Source organism: Salvia splendens, chromosome 5, assembly GCF_004379255.2.
Source record: "Salvia splendens isolate huo1 chromosome 5, SspV2, whole genome shotgun sequence".
In the NCBI taxonomy this organism is placed as follows: domain Eukaryota; kingdom Viridiplantae; phylum Streptophyta; class Magnoliopsida; order Lamiales; family Lamiaceae; genus Salvia; species Salvia splendens.
The window spans coordinates 27234423-27257521 of NC_056036.1; the positions used below are offsets into that span (position 1 = coordinate 27234423).

A 23099-nucleotide genomic window follows, 5' to 3' on the forward strand; every position below is an offset into this window, starting at 1 on the left:
CATAATAAGTCCTTAAAGTGGATCTTATTGCCGTTACATTTGTCAGCCTCTTGATTTATAAAATCTAAATGTTTGGCTTGTTTAGGTTTCTTTCCGTTTGTGAATTAGAATTTTGGTTGAGGTGCTTCTATGCTCATTTACTACATGTGTCCTTTGAAATATTCCAGACATGACGCCCTATGAATTTGTGTTTTATAATTATATCAGCATAGGTTTGTATTTGTATGCTAAACTTTCTCTTTAATATGTTTATCACATACAATCTGACAAGATACTATATGAGATGAAGGTATGGATGCCCAAGTTGCATACGGTTTCCACCATTTACGCAATGAAAGACCTTACCTTGCACAAGGTCCTATTTTAAATAAGGTAAGATCATTCTTTTGTTTTAAGGTAAGATCATTCTTTTGTTTCCTAACACTGATTTTGATCCACGGGATGCAGCCTACATGTATTATAGTTTCCCTTATTCACACACCACACCTATACGTACGGACATGTAGTAGTCACCATACCATCGTCCCTCGATCTTTATCATTCCAACGTCCTCATGATTTTCAGTGATTGGTTTTGTTGAGAACCTGCTTATTCCAAGCTTGATCTTTATCGATTTTAATAGTTTTCAATTCTTATGCAAGACTCTCATTGATTTTGGCGTCTTCAATATGATATGTATTTTTGGCATTGTGTAACTATCCATTAGATTTTTATCTTAAGTTACTTAAGTTTTTATTAGCAAATATTTAGCCAAATGTAGGTTGTGCTATTGTATTAAAATTGCATGCATAACCCTTCTCTAATAAATTGAAAATGCAAGGTAGAGAATTGTATGTGCTAGTAGACAGATAATTCATAGAAGTAGCTTATCTAGTTTTATGTACATACACTCAGATTTCTTATTAAGCTCTTATCTTTCTCCCAGCAGGACTTTTGTAATCAGGCAACACTAGGGCAGAATGTGTAGAAAGAAACATGGAAGGGTTGGAATAAGGGTTGGAAAAGAAGATAAAAAAACAGAAAAACCATGAAAAAAAAGAGGAAGCAGATATGTGAAAAAAAGAGAAAAAAAAGAAATATTGGTGGAAGCAGGTAGGTGGAAAAAATGAAAAAAAGCAGAGAGCAAAATCAAAGAAAGAGACGGGGAGCTTCGTGGTGGAGTAGTGGGAGGGGAAGACGGCGATTTGGCGAGGCTTTGACTTAAAGCACTTCTGGAAGAGAAATAAAGACCGGAAAATGAGAATGAAAACTTGACTAGGGAAAACCAGCTACCAGAATCAGCTAGTGGAGTACCCTCGCTTAACAGATCCGAAATCCAATGAAAATAAGGTAAGATCATTATTTTATTTCCTAACACTAATTTTGATCCACGGGATGCATGGATTTTGACCTTTTTATCCTGATTGAATGATACTAATTATTGTTAATCATGGCCTAGGGCCAACGTGTTTTTGATTTTTAAGTTTTCTGATTGCATTTCTCTTCATGTCAGAGTGTGTATGCTGAACGCTGCAAAGGAACTAGATGGATAATGTCAGCTTGCTATCCAATTTTTTCTTATTCATGAAATTAAGAGGTGAAGAAAAGAGAAACATAACGTTTACTACCAAAGTTTCAAATTTTGTTACGTCTCTGACTTGTATTTATTTTTTAAATAGGTACAAGGACTATTGGAGTGATCAGCAATGTATATCAATCATCAGTATGAATCTAACTGGAAAAAGTCTAGCAATCAAGATAACAAGTATAGTTCTGTCTAAGACTGTCCCTGAAAGGTGCCACAAATATTGCTTCCTTCACATTGTGAAATTATTGCAAATTCAATTTATAGACAACTAAATAGAGCCCCCTGGTATCTACACAGACCATAGTGCCGTTGTTTTGAAGGCTGATAGTGCTACTGATAAGGCAGAATGGATAAATACACTAAGAAATATCATCAGTTCAAAAGGAGGACAAGAGAAGGGTGAATCTAGCCCTCCATTGCGCCAAAGTCTTTCCATGATTTTCCTGTAAGTTCATTAGCTTCCAAGCACTGCCAAATTTTTCCAACATTTATGTCCTTCTAAGTTCATTAACTTTATGCACATAATAAGTCCTTAAAGTTGTTCTTATTGCCGTTAAATTTGTCCGTCGCTTGATTTATAAAATCTAAATGTTTGGCTTGTTTTATTTTCTTTCCGTTTGTAAATTAAAATTTTGGTTGATGTTCTTCTATGCTCATTTACTCCTTGTGTCCTTAGAAATATTCCAGACTTGAAGCTTCATGAATTTGTTTTTTATAATTGTTTCAGGATAGGTTGGTATTTGTATGCTAAAACTTTCTCTTTAATATGGTTATTACTGACAATCTGACAGAGGTATGGATGCCCAAGTTGCATACGGTTTCCACCATTTACGCAATGAAAGACCTTACCTTGCACAAGGTCCCATTTCAAATAAGGTAAGATCATTCTTTTGTTTCCTAACACTGACTTTCATCCACGGGATGAGCCTGCATGTATTATAGTTTTCCTTATTCACACACCACACCTATACGTACGGACATGTAGTAGTCAGCATACTATCGTCCCTCGATCTTTATCGTTCCAACGTCCTCATGATTTTCTGTGATTGGTTTTGTTGAGAACCTGTTTATTCCAAACTTGATCTTTATAGATTTTAATAGTTTCAATTCTTATGCAAGACTTTCATTGATTTTGGCGTCTTCAATATGATATGTATTTTTGGCATTGTGCAACTATCCATTAGATTTTTATCTTAAGTTACTTAAGTTTTTATTAGCAAATATTTAGCCAAATGTAGGTTGTGTTATTGTATTAAAATTGCATGCATAACCCTTCTCTAATAAATTGAAAATGCAAGGTAGAGAATTGTATGTGCTAGTAGACAGATAATTCATAGAAGTAGCTTATCTAGTTTTATGTACATTCACTCAGATTTCTTATGAAGCTCTTACCTTTCTCCCAGCAGGACTTCTGTAATCAGGCAACACTAGGGCAGAATGTGTAGAAAGAAACATGGAAGGGTTGGAATAAGGGTTGGAAAAGAAGAAAAAAAAACAAAAAAACAAGGAAAAAAAAAGAGGAAGCAGATATGTGGAAAAAAAAGAGGAAAATCAGTGGAACAAATGTAGAAATAAAACAGAAAAAGAAGACAAAAAAAGGAAGGTGATATGTGAAAAAAATGAAAAATTGGTGGAACAGATCTAGAAAAAGAAAAAATATAGAGAGCTGAATCAAAGAAAGAGACGGGGAGCTTCGTGATGGAGTAGTGGGAGGGGTAGACGACGAATTGGCGAGGCTTTAACTCGAAGCACTTTTGGAAGAGAAATCAAGATCGGAAAAATGAGAATGCATACTTTACTAGGGAAAACCAGCTAGGGGAGTGCCCTCACTTAACAGATCCGAAATCGCATGAAAATAAGGCTGCCAAATCTTCTTTTAGGGTTGTTGTCTCATGAAGCTTCTTCCCGGTACCTACAGCCCGGAGTGCTGTTGTTTTGCAGGATTTCTTATGAAGCACTAATCTTTCTCCCTGCATGCAAGATTTTTATTAAAGAGGAGATACGAAAACTAACGGCTGAAGCTGCGGATGGTTCGTGTTGAATGGATAAACAGGACGAGGATTTGGCCAGGCTTCAACTTGAAGCACTTCTAGAAGAGAAATAAAGACCAGAAAATGAGAATGCTAACTTGACTAGGGATAACCAGCTATCAGAATCAGCTAGTGGAGTACCCTCGCTTAACATATCTGAAATCGCATGAAAATAAGGCTGCCAAAAGGAGGTCAAGTGAAGGGTGAATCCTAGCATAGTGAAGGGTGAATCCTAACATTGCCAAATTTGTCCAATACTTATGTCCTTAAAGGTGATCTAATTGCCATGAAATTTGTCAACCGCTTGATTTTTAAATTCTTAATGTTTGGCTCGTTTGATGTATATCAGGATTTTTGTTAAAGAGGAGTACGAAAACTAATGGCTGGAACTGCGGATGGTTCATGTTGAATGGATAAACAGTTCAAGTGAGTTCCTTGACTTGCCCAACTACCAGTGTTATCAATCTCGTATGGCGGTTCGCCTAAAAACCGCCACAGGGATATGGCGCATTAGTATTGGCGTATTAGTATGGCGGATATGGTGTCAATAATTAAATAAATAAAATAATACTTATTATTTATACATAATTCAAAAATTGGAAAATAACAAAAATATAACATCTAAAACTCTTAAAACAATTAATAAATCTTAAGCTAAATCTCTCTTTTTATCGTAAGTTTCCCCTTACATTTTAGCTTTTTATCGTAAGCTAAATCACATACTCACATGGACCTTTTGTCTTGTTTATGGATATGTTTCTATGTTATCATTCATCTATATTACATGTTGATTATGAAGGAACTTGAAGTTGAAGGGGAGCTTCCAGAGTAGGTTTCTTGTTGTCAAGAAGTATTTTATAATCATCTCAGCATGGGTTTTTATTTGAATGCTAAACTTTCTCTTTAATATGGTTATTACTGTCACTCTGACAAAATACTACGTGTGTTATGAAGGTATGGATGCCCATGTTGCGTACGGTTTTCTACATTTACACAATGAAAAACCTTACCTTGCTGAAGGTCCCATTTCAAATAAGGTAAGATCATTCTTCCATTTCCAAACACTGATTTTGATCCACGGGATGCATGAAATTCTGATATAATGACCCAACATCAAGATTAGGGATGTCAATCCAGCCAAAACCCGTGAGTCAACCTGAACAACGGCCGATAAAAATTATAGGGTTGACATACCTAATCAAGATCCTTGGTTTTCAATTGAATGCTTTCATTTTCGTATATATTCTCTTTTTAACATTCATTATTTGCTCCACGTCAAAAGTATTTGAATTCAATATAATCTACAATGATGTGATGCTTATGAGCTGGTGAATGCTAAGTGTAAATAATTTGTTATTAATGAAAAATAATTTTCTGTTAACCAATATATGCACTCACAATCATCTATTTCCAGATTATTAAAAATAAGCACAAAATCAGGAACTATAGAAATTATGCATGGTTTAATTCTAATAGTACATAATTTGCTTTACTAAAAAATAATTTTCTGTTTCATTAAGCCATGCATAATTTCTATAGTTCTTGATTTTTGTGCTTATTATTATTAATAATATGGAAATAGATGATTGTGAATGCATATATTGGTCGAATAACAGATTCAAAACAATTATAATCCTAATAATTGTCTTTCTCATTATTTTAAGTTCATAAATTACATGGAATAAACACCAACCAATCACAACTATTAGTATAGCACACAAGGATTTGAGTTAATTCACAAGTTTAATAAAATCCATATTTATGGTGCAACACCCATTGCTTAAGTACAATTTTCCATGATTTATTTCTTACAAAGATTATATCTTACTTTCATAATTCTTAATTGTGCATCCCTAATGCAGATGATATACACCATGCAGCAGTTATCCAGGTTTAGGTTGGTTTTGTGTGACATTCTTGTAACTGACCATTAAACATTACTTCTTGAGTCCTTTGAATATTTCCAGATTTATCACTGTATCGACCATGCTAACCAGCTAACTACAAGATTGTCATTCTTCTCAAGGTGGTTCTTTATCATTGAAATGTCATCTGAGCTCTTAATCAGCAGTGGTTTTCGTTGCATGAACAACTTTATTATAATATATGTACAAGTTAGCTTCTGGCTTTCTTTTTTGTGTAACCTTCACGTTGTTTAGTTCAATCTTTCAATAATAAGTTGTGCCATTATTCAATATGCTTTTCACATTGTTGCCCAGGTCTTTGAAGAACATCATTTAAATTGGGAGCAAATCCCAGTCCCATCAAGTTTGTCTTATCTCTGTCTCATACATAAGAATTAAGATTGTTTCTATTTGCATCACATGAGGTTAGTTAATCTAAATTTTTTTATTTTAACTTCATGGTTTGGCAGCTCCACCATTGAAATTTATTGATTTACCCGGGGTAGATAAGAGAAATGTTGATGATTTAGTGGCGAGTACCTTCTTAACAAGATTCAATTTCACAGGCACCCGAAGTTGCATCAGCCAAAGCTATTACAATTGTAAAGGAACTAGATGGAGAATACAGTTTGCTATCCTATTTTGTCTTATTCATGAAATTAAGAGGGGAGGAAAATAGAAACATTGTCTGCCATTGTGTCAAATTTTATTATGTGTTTGAGTAACTTATATTTAACTTTTAAATAGCTACAAGAACTGTTGGATTTATCCGATCTGCACTAACCTTTTTATTATGTGTTTGAGTAGCTTATATTTATTTTTTAAATAGGTACAAGAATTGTTGGAGTGATCAAATCAGCGCTAACCTTACTCCTTGCAGGATATTTGTTAAAGAAGACTACAAAACTAATAGTAGGAGCTGCAGATGAGTCGTCTTGACCGGAAAAACAGAAAAGTGAGTTCCTTGACTTGCACTGCTACTTAAAGTAATGTCTTTTCATGATATCAAGACATTAACTTTCCATAACCTATGCATCTTGGAAGAGAGGCATTTTCGTGGGTGGTGGTGTCATTACACTGAAGGTACTTTATATCTGTGTGATACACATTTTACCTAGCCCTCTAGTTTAGTACTAGAATATGTTTATATGCTACACAGAGCTTCTAAAGATGTTAGAAACTGGGGGATTTTAAATAATATATTACAAATACTAGGGAGTCATATGGAGGACGTGTTAATATACCTACTAATCAGAATGGTATTTCATTGCTGCATGTTGTGGAGCTGTATGACTTGAACTTGTTTCATTGTTTTTGTCTTAATGGTCCATAACATCTGGTTCGTAAAAGTTTTCATATGATTTTATAGAGCCACAGAAGTTACATCTCGATTAACCAATCCTGTCATTTTGTTGTTGCAACACTCAGGAATGGAACTTTGAAGAAGCTGCAGAAGATGAGGAAACCCCCTCCTCAAAAGAAATGGTTCCACGACTTACTCCCTCCGTCCCATCTCATGTGATAGATTTCTTTTCGGCACGAGAATTAAGAAAATGATATGTATTGAGTTAAAGTGGAGACAGTAAAGTAAAGTATGAGAGAGGAAAAAGTAAGAGGGATAAAGAGAGAATAAAATAAGAAAGAGAGAATAAAGTAAGAGAGAAGGAATAAATTAAGCCATGGTTGAAGTTTTATTTTTAGCTAAAAAAGGAAATCAATCACTTGAGATGGGACAACCCAAAATGGAAAGTTGATCACTTAGGTTGGGACTATTATTATTATTTAACAATAATTATTTAATTTTTTTATAAATTTAAAATTATGTATCATAGTACATAATAATAATAATAATAATAATAACTATAATTATAATATTTATAGCTTATAATTATTAATTTTATAATAGTAAAAAATATGTTATTATTATTTGTAATTGTTTTCATTATTATTTTGCTAATAATTTATAATATTTTAAATAATTCAAATATAATTTGAATTATGAGTAATATAGTAATAAGTAACAATTATTATTTTACAATTTATTTATAGTGTATGACCGACGCCTATGTTTATAGTGTGTTATGTATGTATTTTTTTATATGTATATTTTTTGCTGTTTGTGTGTGAAAGGTGTATATTGAGGGTGAGTGCTTGTATTTTGTGCATGTGTTAACTGTTTTGTTTATTTAGTATGTTTGGTTTGTGTATGGTTGCAATAAATTGTGTGTATAGTGTGAGTGTAATGCATGTATTTTGTATATATCGCGTATTGTGTTATTTTGTATATAGTGTGTGTAGGGTGTATATTGTGGGTGCAATGCTTGAATATTGTGTTTAATGTGTGTGTATGATGTATTCATAGTGCGTGCTATGCTATTTTATGTACGTGTCTATTTTGTGTAGTGTAAGTGTAGAGTATTATGTGCATTGTGTGTATAATGTGAGTAGTGTGGGTATTTTGTGCATAGTGTGTGTATTTTGTGTTTAGTGTGTGTATAGTGTTGTATTTTGTTTGTCTTCATAATGTGTGCTATGTTAGTATTTTCTTTACATTCTAATTTTGTGTATAGTGTGAGTGTAGTGTAATAATGTGCAGTGTGTATAATGTGAGTGGTGTGGGTATTTTGTGCATACTTTGTGTATTTTGTGCATACTGTGTGTGAAATGTCTGTACAGTGCGTGTTTATATTTTGCGTGTATTATGTGATGTTTATGTGTGTGTATATTTTGCGTGTATTTTGTGATGTGTGTGTATGTGCAATGTGTATATAAGGGTGCAATGTTTCTATTTTATGTATATTGTGTTTATAGAGTGTATTATATGTGTATTTGCTATACGTTTTTGTAATGTGTGTATGTGTAAATAAATAACTATGTAAATGAAGAGTGTAAATAATTAACTATAGCAAATGTGTGAGTGTATTATGTGTGTATTTGTTGGGCTGCCGTGAATAAATGAAGAGTGGTCCAAAATTCAAAAAATATAGTTATTTTATGTAATGTGTGTATATAAGGGTGCAATGTTTCTATTTTATGTATATTGTGTTTATAGAGTGTATTATGTGTGTATTTGCTATACGTTTTTGTAATGTGTGTATGTGTAATATGTATATAAGGGTGCAATGTTTCTATTTTGTGTATATTGTGTTTATAGAGTGTATTATGTGCGTATTTGCTATACGTTTGTATTAGTGTGTCTAGTGTGTAGTATGTGCAGTGGACCGTTATTAGTGTGTATAAAGTGTCTTTTGTGTATCGTTTGATTAGTATGTTTAATTTGTGTATAGTTGCAATGAAATGTGTGTATATTTGCAATGAATTGGGTGTACAGTATACGTGCAATATGTATTTCGTGAATACTATGTAGCAAGTGTATAGTGTTTTATATTGTGTGTGTACTTTGTCTGTAATGTGTGTGGTTTGTATAGCGTGTGCATTATGTGTGTGTATATTGTGCATATTGTGAACTTTTTGCATAGTGTGTATGTTTTGTGAATAGTGTAGTTTATGTTGTGTATAATGTGTTTATATTTATGCGTAAGTGTGTGCATTCTGTGAGTAGTGTGGGTATTTTGTGTATACTTTGAGTATTTTGTGCATAGTGTGTGTGAAATGTCTGTACAGTGTGTGTTTATATTTTGCGTGTATTATGTGATGTGTATGTGTGTTTATATTTTGCGTGTATTTTGTGATGTGTGTATGTGCAATGTGTATATAAGGGTGCAATGTTTCTATTTTATGTATATTGTGTTTATAGAGTCTATTATATGTGTATTTGCTATACGTTTTTGTAATGTGTGTATGTGCAATGTGTATATAAGGGTGCAATGTTTCTATTTTGTGTATATTGTGTTTATAGAGTGTATTATGTGTGTATTTGCTATTCGTTTATATTAGTTGCGTTTTGTATATTTTGTGTATAGTGTCTTATTTCTATCGTGCATGTATATTTTGTGTATAGTGTCTGATTTCTATAATGCATGTATTTTGGTTTATAGTGGGGTAATGTACAAATTTTGTGCATAGGTGTATTAATAATAATATTAAACTATAATTATAGTATTTATAATTATTATTTTAATAGTAATAATAATATATTATAATAATAATAATTATTATTATTCATTATTGTTTTCATTAACATTGTACTAATTAATTAACAATATATTAAATAATTATAATATAGTTATTTCAATTATGAATGATATATTGATAAGTAATAATTATTATTTTGAACAATATATTAAATAATTATAATATAAGTAACAATTATTATTTTATTATTTATTAATAAATTAATAACTAATAAAAAATGTCTTTATTAAATTTTGAATTTATGAATTATATCTAGTTAAAACATCAGTAAATAATTATAATTTAGTTTATTATCACTATAATAATGATTATTATATTATTATTATTGTTTATTTTATTATTATGTTATCTAATTGTATTGTGAGTTTATATTGGGTGCTATACATCTTATAATTTTTGTGTGTAGTGTATGTATTTTGAGTATAGTGGTGTATTTTGTGTATAGTATGTTTATTGTGTGTGCTATTTGTATATTTTCTACATGTGTATATTTTGTATAGTGGGTGTAATTTGTTTATTTTGTATAATGTGTGGTAGTGTGTATACTCTATGTACTCTGTATGTACTGGGTGTAGTTGTGTATATTCTGTATGTATATATAGTGCACGACATTTTATGTATAGTGTATATTTAGCTTGTAGTGTTTGTAATGTGCGTTTATAATGTGTAGCGTATGCATTATGTGCAATATATGTTGTGTGTATATATATATGTTGGTGCAATGCATGTATTTTGTGTATATCGTATTTATAGTGTGTGCTATGTGTATATTTTTGCATGTATTTTTGTGTAGTGCGTATGTATTTTGTAGTTGTAGTTGTCTGTCTATATTTTTTGTAATGTGTAGTGCGTGCATTTTAAGATAAAGTGTATTTAGTTTATAGTGATTATGTTGTGCGTATTTTGTGTATAGTTTGATTAGTATGTTTGGTTTGGGAATAGTTGCTACGAAAATGTGTTTTACTTGTGTTTAGTTTGTTTGTTTTGTGTATAGTGTGTGAAGTGTTTGTGTTTTACGTATATTATGGATATATTGTATATATTGTGTGTATTTTGTGTTGGGTGTATACGCGCGGTTCTTGTATTTTGTGTCTAGCGTGTATATTTTATTTTTAGTGTGTGTTATTTATATTTTTCTTGTGCATGTACAATTTGTATATAGTGTGTATTTTGTGTAATACTTTGTTTATTATAATGTATGTATTTTGTATTTAGTGTGTAGTATGTGAAATGTCTATTTTGTGTATACTTTTTGTATTTTGTTTATACTTTATTTCATGTTTAGTGTGTTTATATGTTTGTATTTTGTTTATGTGGGTGTTTTTATGTAAATTGTGTGTATTTTGTGTTGTGTGTGTTGCAGTGCTTATATCTTGTGTGTAGTGTGTTTAGTTTGTTTGTCTTGTGTATAGTGCGTGAAATGTTTATATTTTGTGTATATTGTTATTATTTTATTTATGTTGTGTGTACTCTTGTATTTTGTGTATAGTGTGTGTCAAGTGCGTATATTTTATGTATAATGTGTGGTTCTTGTGCGTATTGTGTGTATACTTTGTCTATAATGCTTGTATTTTTGTATCGGGTAAATATCAATTTTGGTCCTAAACATAAGACCAAAATACGAATTTGGTCCAAAACATTCACTTTTTGAAAAATAAGTCCATAACAAATGAAAATTGTCAACAAATCATTACTAAAATTGAAATATTTACGAATATGTATAAGTGAAACATCAGAACTTGTAAGACAAAGATTTAAATCTTAGGAAAATACATTAAAAAGGGAAAATAAGACCAACCTTATCGGGCGGGCTGAAGTCGGCATCCGGCAGTGGTGGTGGCGTCAGAACAAGGAGGGAGTGGGTTGGGAGGCTGCTCTGGCGGAATGACGGCGGCAGCGGCAGACCCGGAGGAGAGAAAGTTAGATCTTAAGATGAAGAGGTGGCGGGGCACCGCGCTGGAGGCGGCGGACGGCAGAGGCAGGAATTTAGGGGTGAGGAGTCTCATTTCCAATTAGGGTTAGATATAAATGAGGTGGAAGATGAGTTTTATATGTAGGGTTAATATTTATTTGTTGTTGGGCTGCCGTGAATAAATGAAGAGTGGTCCAAAATTCAAAAAATATAGTTATTTATTTATGTGGGTTGAAGATGAAATATGGTCATGGCCCAGAATAGTTCTTTTGGGACGAAGGATTAATAATTACTTTTAGCCTAAATTTGAGTATATGTACAATTAATAAGTTTTAATTACTCCTTATTGTGTAATTAATTAAGCTTAAAATAATTTAATTTAAGCTTTTAATTAATTTTTGAAATCTAACATAAGCCAAATAAATATTTGTGAACTTAAGATTAATAGGAGAAACACATGGTTTTAGGTGCATCCATAAATTACTACGTCTTCTCGAAGCTAAGAATTGTTTGACTTTTATTTTCTTTTCCAAAAAGGGAAAAACTGGCAAGGAGAATAACATCGAGAAACAAGGAATTTATCTCAAAACCTTGGACTACGTAAATTGTCACGACCACAACTCCCTAGTGCTAGTGAGCGTAGTTATTTCACAACTAAATTAAACTCATCAATCATAAACTAATCATAAAAGGAATACCTGACTCAAAAAAAATAGTCTTGAAGGCGAAAGGGTACAACCAAGTCAAAATTAGAGTATTTAGGCTAATTTCATTGTTTCACTAGGACAATACTTAAACATGGAACGAAAGGTTCCAAGACAATCATTATTCATAAGTTCCTCCCAACACTTTCAGCACCTCGATCACCTTCAACCTACGCGTTAGAAAAATAAACATGCAGGGCTGAGCATTTGGTATACCCAGTGGACTTAGTGCCAAAAACAGTTCTTATTTAATTGTCAGCCATAGTTGAGTGAACACGAGATTTTTATTTGAACTAAGGCCCGAGTTACTAAATTCTTTTTTTCATTTCTTGAATTTGATTGCGCAATCACATAAACATAATACTATATCTGAACGTATGTGAACCAGGAATGTGACCACATTCCACGACGGTCACTGGACCGGCCAACTCGAAAGCTAGCACACGGTCCCCATATGTGTACACTAGTCCGAGTAGAGTTTGCGGCCTTACTGGGACCCGAATTCGATTTAACATGTTTGACATAGCCAAGCAGATAGGTAATTATAAAACAAAACGTGGCATGACAATATATTGAAAATATATTCACGTTTTCACATAAAATCATGTTCGAAAAGAAAGCCCACCTCAAAAGCTATCTCTCTAGCCGAACAAACTCCTTGATTTGATTTTAGACGACGCGCGAAGACGTCCCTTTAGTAATATGAGAATAATACTTGATTAAACTTTAAGAAGCCAAATACTTTATCATGAGTGCATTGCATGATCATTTTATTCGTTCCCTTTCTTTAACTCATAAGGGGTCCTTGAGCATTAATTAAATCATGCGATTTAATTTATATGGAGGTCTATAAATTTTGTTTAACGGAGGAGTGTTACTTCCTATGTAAATCATTCAAGCATTAAAATAAAATCCGGGTGTTATATTTATTATCATGAAATATAACTATCGTCCAACTCCTCATATGCATTATTATTATTATTACATCTATTCCCCCCCCCCCCCCCCCCTTTTTTTGGGCAGCCCACTCCCCAAATTATTTTTTTTTCTCAAACATAATTGGTGAGGCCCAAATTCCTAATTAGATCAAGATTGGCCCGATATATGAAAATGAATGAGCAACAAGATGTTGACCCAAGGTGTAAACGAAAGTGGCCCAATTCCTTATTCTTCAAAATTTTTTTGGTCAAACTGCCTTCCCACTTTAATCAAAATAATAGGCTCCCCCTTTTCCTTCCCATTTTCAAAATCCCCAATTTAGATAGGAACCCTAGCTCTCTCCCTCCTACCTCGGCGACTCCCGCCGCTGCCCGGCCGCCACGCACCGCCGTCTCCGGCGCCATCTTCCTCCCTATCTTTCTTCGTCTCTCCCTCTTTCACTTCTCCCTTTCTTTTCTAATTTGGACAATTAGTAAATCCCCAAATTAAGGAAATCAAACCCTAGGTAGGCGGCTTTCCCGCATTCGAGCGTCATCGCCCCCTTCTTCTCCGGCGAAACCGCCGTCCCCCTTCTTCATCAGAATTCGACCTCCTCCCCTGGATCGCGAGAATCGAGAGGCAGCGCCTCCAAGTCCCTTTTCGGTACGCCGCTTGCCCCGCCGTCGCGCCTTCGCCGTCGTCGTCTCCCAGCACCGCACGGCGGAGGTCCCGACGCGGTGAAGCAGCCGCCGCCGTCCCGTCATCTGCCGCAACTCCCGGGTCCCGTCGGAGTTCGCTCGTCGTCGGATTTCGTCTCGGTGGCCGGCCTTAAGCTAAGTCTTCGAACCCTTATTATCTAGCTCATCTGATTAGGTGAATTTTGGTGTTGGAGGGCTTATATGTGACTGATGCTGGGTTTTTTGTGATTTTCATTAAGTGAGGATTGAGTAGAGGCTATGTGAAAGTCGTTAAACAGTTATCTGGAGATTTTTCTGTATTTGCTGAGATTCTATTTGGTTGTTCATTGTGGTGGGTTTAAGCCTTCCAAACTCTACTTGTTATTGCCATTACATATCTTGGCATTACCCTTGTTTTCTTTCTGCAGCAGATCCTCTTTTCTGGATTATTGCAGCCACTTTAACTGCATTCCTTGGTGGTGATTTTTGCAGGTGCACAACAAGGGTGTAGGGCTGTTAACTGTGCTTTGCAGGGCTGCTGCAGCTGAAAAGGCTGATCTTGCCTCTTGGCAGCCTTCGGTTAGGGCTGGGGAGAGTGCAGGAGCTTGCTGCTACTTATCCTTCCTATTTTGGCAATCCCTCGGTCTTCATCAAGAACGTAGTTTTGTCTCTTTTCCACACTTAACAGTCCCATTAATTCTCTTGTCTTTTAGCCATTAAGGAGGTTTGTTTTGGTTTGTAGGTGTTTGAGAAATTACTGCCATTGCTGTTGCACCGCCGTTTGCTGGTGATCTGGGCCCGCTGGTTCTCGATCGTCGGAAGGGGATGACTTGAACTTGTGAAGAATAGATTCGAGGCATTTGCATTAGGCATTCATGTATTACTTGTGTTTTTTTTGTAAGTTAAGTCATAGCTTGAAATGTAACTATTGTAACTCATTCGACTAAGGAAATAAACGAGCACATGTTCATTCTTCAATCGGACTTCACTCTCTTCTTTATTTCTAGATCACTATTAGTCATTAATCAAGCAACCAGACATAAGGGTTCTATTTTTCTCGTACTTAAAGAAATTAGGAAAAGACATTCGCTTCGTAGTTTGATAATTATTTTAAAAGTTAAGATAATTAAATTGTGGCCATTACAGTACATAGTGAATTTCCTATCCTAAATACTAGTGTGGATAAAAATTAAATTTATTTTCAAGTGATATTTGAGAAAACTCGAACTTATGTTCGTTGTTTATATTCAAATGATGTTGGCTTGTTATAAATGTTTTGTGTATAACGCCTATATGTTTTGGCTAAGGCCAAGAGAGTTGTGAACCAAATTCGGGTCCAAGTGAGAAGGGTGGTGTCCCTATTCGAACTAGTGTACACGGGAGACCTATGGCCAAAGAGCGGGTCTAGTGACTGTGGAAGGTGGCCACCTTCCCGCACAAGAATATTATGGTGACCGTGAGAGAACACTATCTATATACGGCACAAGATGATCAAATATACAAAAAAGAAATTGGACTGCAGTCAAATAAGGGTTTACAATAACCTTGGGCATTTTGTTTAAAAATAAAACCCTGAGTGTTAGTGTGATGCTTGACAATATTTTCAAATGTATATTTGTATTTTTTGGCAATGTGTTCACAAAGTACTTTTGTACTTCTTTTTTTTTTAAAAAAAGCTCCTATATTAAGAAGGAGGAAATTACAAATAAACTAATATAGAAGGGAGGAAATTACAATTGGTGTAAAGAGGGCTCGAACTCGGCACCTCTTACAATAATGTCTAAACTCATTGCCGCTAGGACAAAGGCTCTGGACAAAGTACTTTTGTACTTCATCTATGCATATATTTCTAAATGTACAGGTTGAGCTGCGACGGGGTGAAGTGAGTGTTGTTAGTCCATCAAGAATAACTCTCGGAGGTTCATGTCATCATACTCGGAACTGAGTTCCTTTGCTTCTGATGTGCCTTTAGGAAGGCGACACTTATTTCATTTAAAGGCTCTGATAAATTTTATTTCGTTTAAGACTCTAATAATCTATATAAGTATAAACAACCACTCAAGTTCGCATGATCGAGTGTATCTTGTTTTAAGTACTGTTTCCTTTAATATATCTCGAGTATCTTATGGTTACTTGACTTTCATTATTCTTTTCCCCTTACTTCTTTTCCCCTCTTCTTATACCTCCTCCCTAGTCACGGTATCCTGCGGCTTAGTTATCCCAAATCAGCCATAGTTGTGACACTGTGCTATCGAGTTTGAATAACATTATATTGTAACTACGACTTTTACTAAACCTGTATTAACACTCGTGCTATGCAAGGGACATAAGAGTTTCAAAAAACGAATACAACTTTTAACGAATCTATAGAAAACAAAAACTTAAAGCAATGTGAATATTTACGAAAACAAAAATGTATTTATATTGTCCTATTCTAAATTAAGAATTTATCACTACCTAATGAATGAAACATTTCAGAACTATGCTAATAATTTATACAATTTTAATTTATGATCTAAGTTGAGTAAAAGAAATAATATAAATGATCAAAGAGTATGAGTTAATTTTTTCAAAAAGTGACTATGTTGGACCAAATTCGTATTTTAGTCATACGTTTATTACCAAAATTGACCTTTACTCTAAGATATACAAATATAGAAAATATGTGTGAGTAAGTTCAAAGAGTAAAATTCAGATAATTGGAATAAATAAAGAGCTCAACAAATGTGATCAACAAAATATAAATATTCAAATATAGGAACCAAAACTTAAAAAATCAGCAACAACCCAGTACTATCAATATCATCTTTACAAACTAAAATCTTCATACCTCCACGACTCGTAACTCTAGATATAGCAACATACAATTATCCTTGACCGAAGACTGATTTTCATAAAAATTCCAACATGTGATAGCGATTGACCTTGACTTTTATTAATCATTATTGCATATAACAGCCAAGGGGAAATTGTCGCGGTTGAAATTTGAATGGCAACTTTGGATCAAAGACATTCGAGGAATCAACACTTTATGACTAATATTATGACCACCCAAAAATTCTGCTTTCAAAATACAATAACATAATCTTGTAATTATCAATCGAGTGTAATTGCTCAATCCATTACACTCACTCAAATTATACGAAATATTTTGCTCAACGACGTCTCCAACTATAACTATGGGATTCTCAATTCATCCATCCAAAATAGTTACACAAAATAAAATTAAATACTATTAGAATAGAAAAAAATCACAAATAATTACAAATAAAATAGGGACAAATTAAAATAGGGATAAATTAAAAAAATACAAAGAAATTATATTAGACAAAATTACATTACAAAAAATATAAATTTTCAGATATAACAATAATGGGCCGAAAATAAATTAAAAATCTTGCCCAAATGCATACAAATATTACTACAGACCTGACAATGTTTTTGCTCAATTAAAATGGTTCAGTAGAATATAAATGTAAGCCAAAAACTAATAAATATAAAATTTACCAAACAAATTAATTTTCTAAAACTGTTATGATAATGGCCCAAGAAAATATAAAAGTAAGCCCAATACCTAACAAATTTGAATTGGCTTCATAAAATGAGTTGAATTAATATGACTAACTATGATTAAACTATTTAACTTATATCTGGTAATTAAATCATTAGGAATAATTATCACCTGATGTAGACCATATAAATTGATTTTTACTCTCATTTCATCCGCCGCCACCAACACGAAACCTTAACTCTTCCTTCACCGACGAAATTAGGACAACATTTCACACCGTTGTAAGCTAGCCACTGACCTGAAACATTTGGGTTAAACTTTGGTATGAACAGCTCTTCAAATTTGCATACCTTTTACTTTTTCATTGTTAAAATGTAGAATATGAAAATCAAAATGTCTACAATTAGAAAGTTTATATTGGAATGCCAATCCAGCATTGTCTTCACTTAAGTAGCAGTTAACCTAAAAAGTGTAACAAAACCCAAAAGGACCTTTCATATACCCTAATTTCAAAATTAGGATCCAACATATGGGCTTAATTGATCTTAAAATTGTTTGAAAACACATCTATGGTTAATTGTTGAGATATTGCCTACTGAATTAAAATCTGCTAATTTTGCTTTGAAATAAAACTAACAATGTTTTCTCACTGATATTATACCACAAATACACAAAAAATGGTTTATTCATAAACGCGAACACATCTAACCATGACGACAGAGTTAGACATCTCGGGGTGAAGATTATCAACCAAGGTGATAAAACGTGCCATCAATTCAGTTACTTCTGAGTAATAAAACATCTCTATGCTAATTTGTATTTCAATTTAACATTCAATAATTAAGAACTGTTTTTTGCCGAGATTCAGGAACAAAAATTGCAAATCAAGTAGCAAGAAAGGAACTCAGATTCTTTTAAATTCAAAACAAAATGTCAAAAAAGGTAGACAACAAAATCATTATTCAAGTTTAGAACACTACATAAACTTATAATACACTACCAAAAACTCACTATTTAGTGATGGAATCATCTGTCACTAATCAACGAAATTTCTTCACTTAATAGATTAGTGACATACCAAGTTTCGGCAGATCCGTAACTAAAAAACTTGTCATTAAAAAATATAAGTGGCATATTTTTCCATCACTAAAGTTACTAATCCACCAAATGACGAAAACATTGACGATTGCTTCGCTTTAGATAGTGACATGCATTTTTCAGTCATTTTTCCGTCACTAGTTGTTGAGCTAGCAGCCGCCTATTTTTTTGTTCAAACACCTTCACGGTGGAGGGTTCGTGGGTCCCTCATCCCTATATAGCAAAATAGTTCTCGGTTACAATTGCCATAACTCAAAGCCTAAGATTACAAGTATCTATTACAACCAAAGCCAAGAACTATCAAAATAACTAAATCACCACGAGAGTAAGTAGGGGTCGTGTCACAATTGGCTCGACACCCGCCTACTCTACGGTGGCCTTCTAATCCTCATCCTCGGCGCGGACTCGGAAGTTGGGGATCCCCATTTGTTCCATCCGGATGATATCTTGAACGACTCTCGGCGTGTCTTGGACCTCCATAATTCGGCCATGGCTCAAGTCCACACCTATCTTCGCAAGTAGGTCAGCCACCTTATTGCCTTCTCGGTGGATGAAAGTTGTTCGAAGAGTGAGTAGGCGCTTATGTAAGGCCATGTGCGCCATGGCTTGGCGAATGTGAGCAGGTCCCCAATTTGTCCCTTTGAGTAAATTGAGTGCTTGTTGTGCTTCAACAGGGAGCGCAACGGATACGAGCAACTTGTCCGAATGGTCTCGAATAAGACCGCCTCCCCCGTCTTTTCCTGTCGCTTCAGAGAAAGACCCGTCCGTGTTGAGTTTTATCCAGGGCTGGTCCGGTGGCTCCCATTTAACCATCATTGCTAGACGCGGTGGCCGTTGGGGTTCGGCCAGGCTTGGGATACTGACTCCAAGCCTAACCCCTCTCCAGTGCTTCGGCTTGAGCCTACCATTGGCCATGCTATTTCGGACGAACGTAAGGGTCTGCCAGATCACATTGCTCGACTTGAATTGGACTTCATGATGGCGGCTTCTATTTTGTTCTGCCCAAAGGAACCAAAAGATGAGGTAAGGCATGGCTCGGCTGAGGTGCTTCCTTCCCGACTGCTGCGATCTTCGCGCCCACACTTCAATTCTTGTTGGTATCGTGTCATTCAGCCCGAGAGTGGGGGTCGAGCCTTCAAACCACCCATCAAATTCCCTCCACACTCGTATCGCACCGGCGCCTTGTATGAAGAGGTGTTGGAGGGACTTGGTACTTGGCCGATGTGGGCAACATTGGCATTTGGAGGCAAGTTTGATCTTACGCCATTGAAGCTTTGAGTCAACAGGGATGCGGTTAGAAAGGAGCCTCCAATTGAAAATGGCGATGGTGGTTGTTAGACCATCCTTCCAAATGTCCTCAAGCCCTTGGATGATGGGCCAAGGCGTCCGAATCGTCTCCCAAGTTGAGGCTAGCGAGAAGTCTCCTCGCTGGGATAACGTCCATTGCGGGATGTCCGGCACCCCGGATAGGATCGGGGTGTTACAAATTTGATCAATGATCTGTTGAGGGAGGCCAGCCTGGTCATGAAGTAATTGTAGTTTAGGGACATCCCATGCGCCATCCGTGATGAATTCCGAGACGGTCGTCACGGGCTGCCCCGCTCATCGAAACAGAGCCCCGTGAGAGGATTGTTGCCGAGCCATATATCATCCCAAAAGTAGATCGTTCCATGCCCAACTAGCCACCGAATGTGCGGGTGAGCATGAACCCAAGCTTTGGCCAGCCTCTTCCACGTCGGGCTATTCCTGCCCGTGGTTCTCGAAGAAAGAAGCGAGGAGGTGGCGCAATACTTTTTCATCATGTAACGTGCCCATAAGGAACTTTGTTCTCGGAAGCGCCACCAGAGTTTAATGTTGAAGGCTCGTAGGACATCAGTGAACTTACGAATCCCGAGCCCTCCCTCGTTGGTGGGAAGACACATTTGGTCTCAACTGATCCAATGAGTCTGTTTTCTTTCAGTCGTCGAGCCCTAAAAGAAACATGCCAGTTGCTGGTCAAGAAGCTTAAGGGTACCAGCTGTTGGCTCTATGGCTTGGAATAGGTGGATAGGAACCGCCTCAAGGGTGCTCTTAATGAGAGTTAACCTCCCTCCAAAGGATAAGTGGCGATGCGCCCATCCGGATATCCTCCTAGCAATCATCTCACGAATGAACATGAACATTTCCGTGCGCTTGAATCCACGGTATATGGTGACCCCCAAGTAGAGGAAGGGGAAAGACCCACGAGCAAAACCACCTTCACTTTGGATTGCATGCGCCCATTGCTCGTGTGCTTCGGCAATATAGAAGTTACTTTTAGCGAGATTGATCTGTTTCCCGGAGACCCCCTCATACCCGTCAAGACACGCTCTAAGCCGGCGCAAAGGGTTTGAGGTTGCTTGGGTGAAAATAATAATATCATCGGCATAGGCTAAATGGCTGATTTCCATGCACCTCTTGGAGGCTTTAAAGGTCGTCTCCTTCTTGCCAAGAATGAGCTTGTCGAGGGCCCTAGAAAGATAATCTGCAGCAATCATGAAAAGTGCCTGGGAGATGGGGTCTCCTTGTCTGAGCCCTCGAGTAGATTTGAAGAACCCGACTGGGGCACCATTAATAAGGACTGAGAACCATTGCACCCTATCATAAGCCTTGGCCATATCGATCTTAATAGCCACATTCGGTGCTGGGGAACACCTTGCTAACTCGTGGAACATCTCTTGGGCGAGAAGGACGTTGTCGTGTAGAAGCCGACCCTTTATAAACCCGCTCTGGTTAGGGGAGATTACCTGATGCAAGAAAGGAGCAAGACGCGCGGTTAGTACTTTTGTAATGATCTTGTTAAAGACAATACATAAGCTTATGGGACGATAGTCTGCCTATGTCTCGGGCGAGGCCTTCTTCAGGATAAGGACAATGTTGGTAGCCATGACGCTTCGAGAAAGGTATGCCCCAAGAAAAAACTGCTTTATAGCTTCCACAACATCCGTTCCAATGATCCCCCAACAAGTTTGATAGAAGACGACCGAAAAGCCGTCCGGGCCTAGTGCACTGTCCCCGAAGATGTCAAACACCGCTTTCTTCACCTCCTTAGGGTCCGGTGGGTTGTGTAGCTCCTCTAGGTCCGTTGAGGGGGGAAGTTGTTGGATTAGATCAAGGTCCGGTTCCTCAAGTGTCGGGGTGTCCAGGGCAAGGAGGCTCCGAAAGAACTCAATCTCTGAGTGCCGTATCTCTGTTTCATTCGCAATCTCCCGGCCATCCACATTAATGGAGTGTATTCGAAGTCTAACTCTCTTCTGCTTCACCCAACTTTGGTAGAAACTGGTGTTCTTATCACCATCCGCAAGCCACCTTAGTGCGGCCTTTTGCCTCCAGAAGTCCTCCTCCATTCGAAGTAGGAGAATATACTCGGCAATGCTCTTGTTGATCTCAGTCCTATTCCGAGGCGTGTCAGCCTCAAAGTCGGCTTGAGCTTGCGCGATCCCTTCCTTCTTCGCTTTGAGGTTGGCATGTATATTGCCAAAGACTTCCTTGTTCCAAGCCTTAAGGGCTTTTTGCTCCTAGCAAGCTTAGTTTGGAGATTCAGGAGCCCACTCGCCCCCGTCGGTTGACCCCAAATATCTTGAACTAAGTTCAAGAAGCTATCATGCCGGACCCACATGTTTTGGAATCGGAAGGCACTACCCCCCGAAAGAGGCCTCGACATCTTGCACCTAGCGAGTATCGGACCATGGTCCGAGGAGACCCTTGGGAGATTAGTCACCCTTGTTGCCTCAAACGCGTTGGTCCATGCCTCACTAACAAACATCCTGTCCAGCCTTTCAAACAAACCATTCTTGGCCCATGTGAACTCCGCACCATCAAACCCCGGGTCAAGAAGCCTACAATCTTCAATGGCTTCGGCAAAATCAATCATCTCAGCTAGCCTATTGGTCTCACTCCCAACCCTGTCTTCATGGGCAAGGATCGTGTTAAAATCCCCTCCAATCAGCCACGGTGTTCCTTCCGTCCGAGTTGAAATCTCCCTCATTTTATCCCACAAAGGGTGTCGCTCCAATCTATTACACTTAGCATAGACCGCCGAGATGGAAATATGGTTCGCCATGTGGTGCGAGGTGAGCCTTCCATGTAGGACTTGATCCAAATCTTCCTCAATGTCAAAAGTGGCTCCATCCTCGGCAAAAATCCAGATTTTGCCGGATGTGTTTGATCCTTTGAAAGTTAGGCCCAACGCCTTAGAGTACCGGTCCGGGTTGGGATTAGTTAGTGGCTTCATTATTGCAAGAAACATGACATTATAACACTTGATTAGTCTTTTTAGGACGTTTTGGGTCGGCGCATTAGCGACTCCCCTAGCATTCCAAAACATGAAATTGTAAGACATGATGTAACACCCCTAAAATTTGTGACTTATTTCGTTTTATTAATGTGGATGTTGATTTGGAAATGCATTTTTTGGAAATTGATTTCTATGTGATTGTGTTAACGATGTGAAATTAATGGTTGAGAGTTATGTGGAATAATATGATATGTTTTCCAATGGGTGGATTTAATTAAATAGGATCATGCATATTTGTGCCAGCCACTTTATTCGAATTCTTTTCGGCCTTTCTATTTATTGGAAGTAATATCTTCTTTCTTGGATTTAATTAATTGTTTTGGGATATTTATCCAAATTAAATCCAAAACCAAAATATTCCTAATTTA

General features: G+C 36.3%; 2 long non-coding RNA genes across 49 annotated transcripts in view; both read left to right on the forward strand.

Moving 5' to 3' along the window:
* LOC121805251 overlaps nucleotides 1-23099 on the forward strand; it is an 87111-nt gene that overhangs the window by 13232 nt on the left and 50780 nt on the right. For 39 of the 48 annotated variants that reach the window (XR_006051353.1, XR_006051355.1, XR_006051382.1 and 36 more), the window contains 6 exons: nucleotides 290-372; nucleotides 926-1329; nucleotides 1493-1576; nucleotides 1659-1775; nucleotides 1865-2012; nucleotides 2359-2443. The exons of 4 other annotated variants lie outside the window; for them this stretch is intronic. This is a non-coding gene — a long non-coding RNA (uncharacterized LOC121805251). The remainder of the gene's footprint in view (nucleotides 1-289; nucleotides 373-925; nucleotides 1330-1492; nucleotides 1577-1658; nucleotides 1776-1864; nucleotides 2013-2358; nucleotides 2444-23099) is intronic. 5 more of the 48 variants (XR_006051356.1, XR_006051384.1, XR_006051354.1 and 2 more) reach the window with 2 other exon arrangements.
* Nucleotides 13436-14785, forward strand: LOC121805253. The gene is made up of 2 exons (XR_006051402.1): nucleotides 13436-14465; nucleotides 14550-14785. It is a non-coding gene; the product is annotated as an uncharacterized LOC121805253 (long non-coding RNA).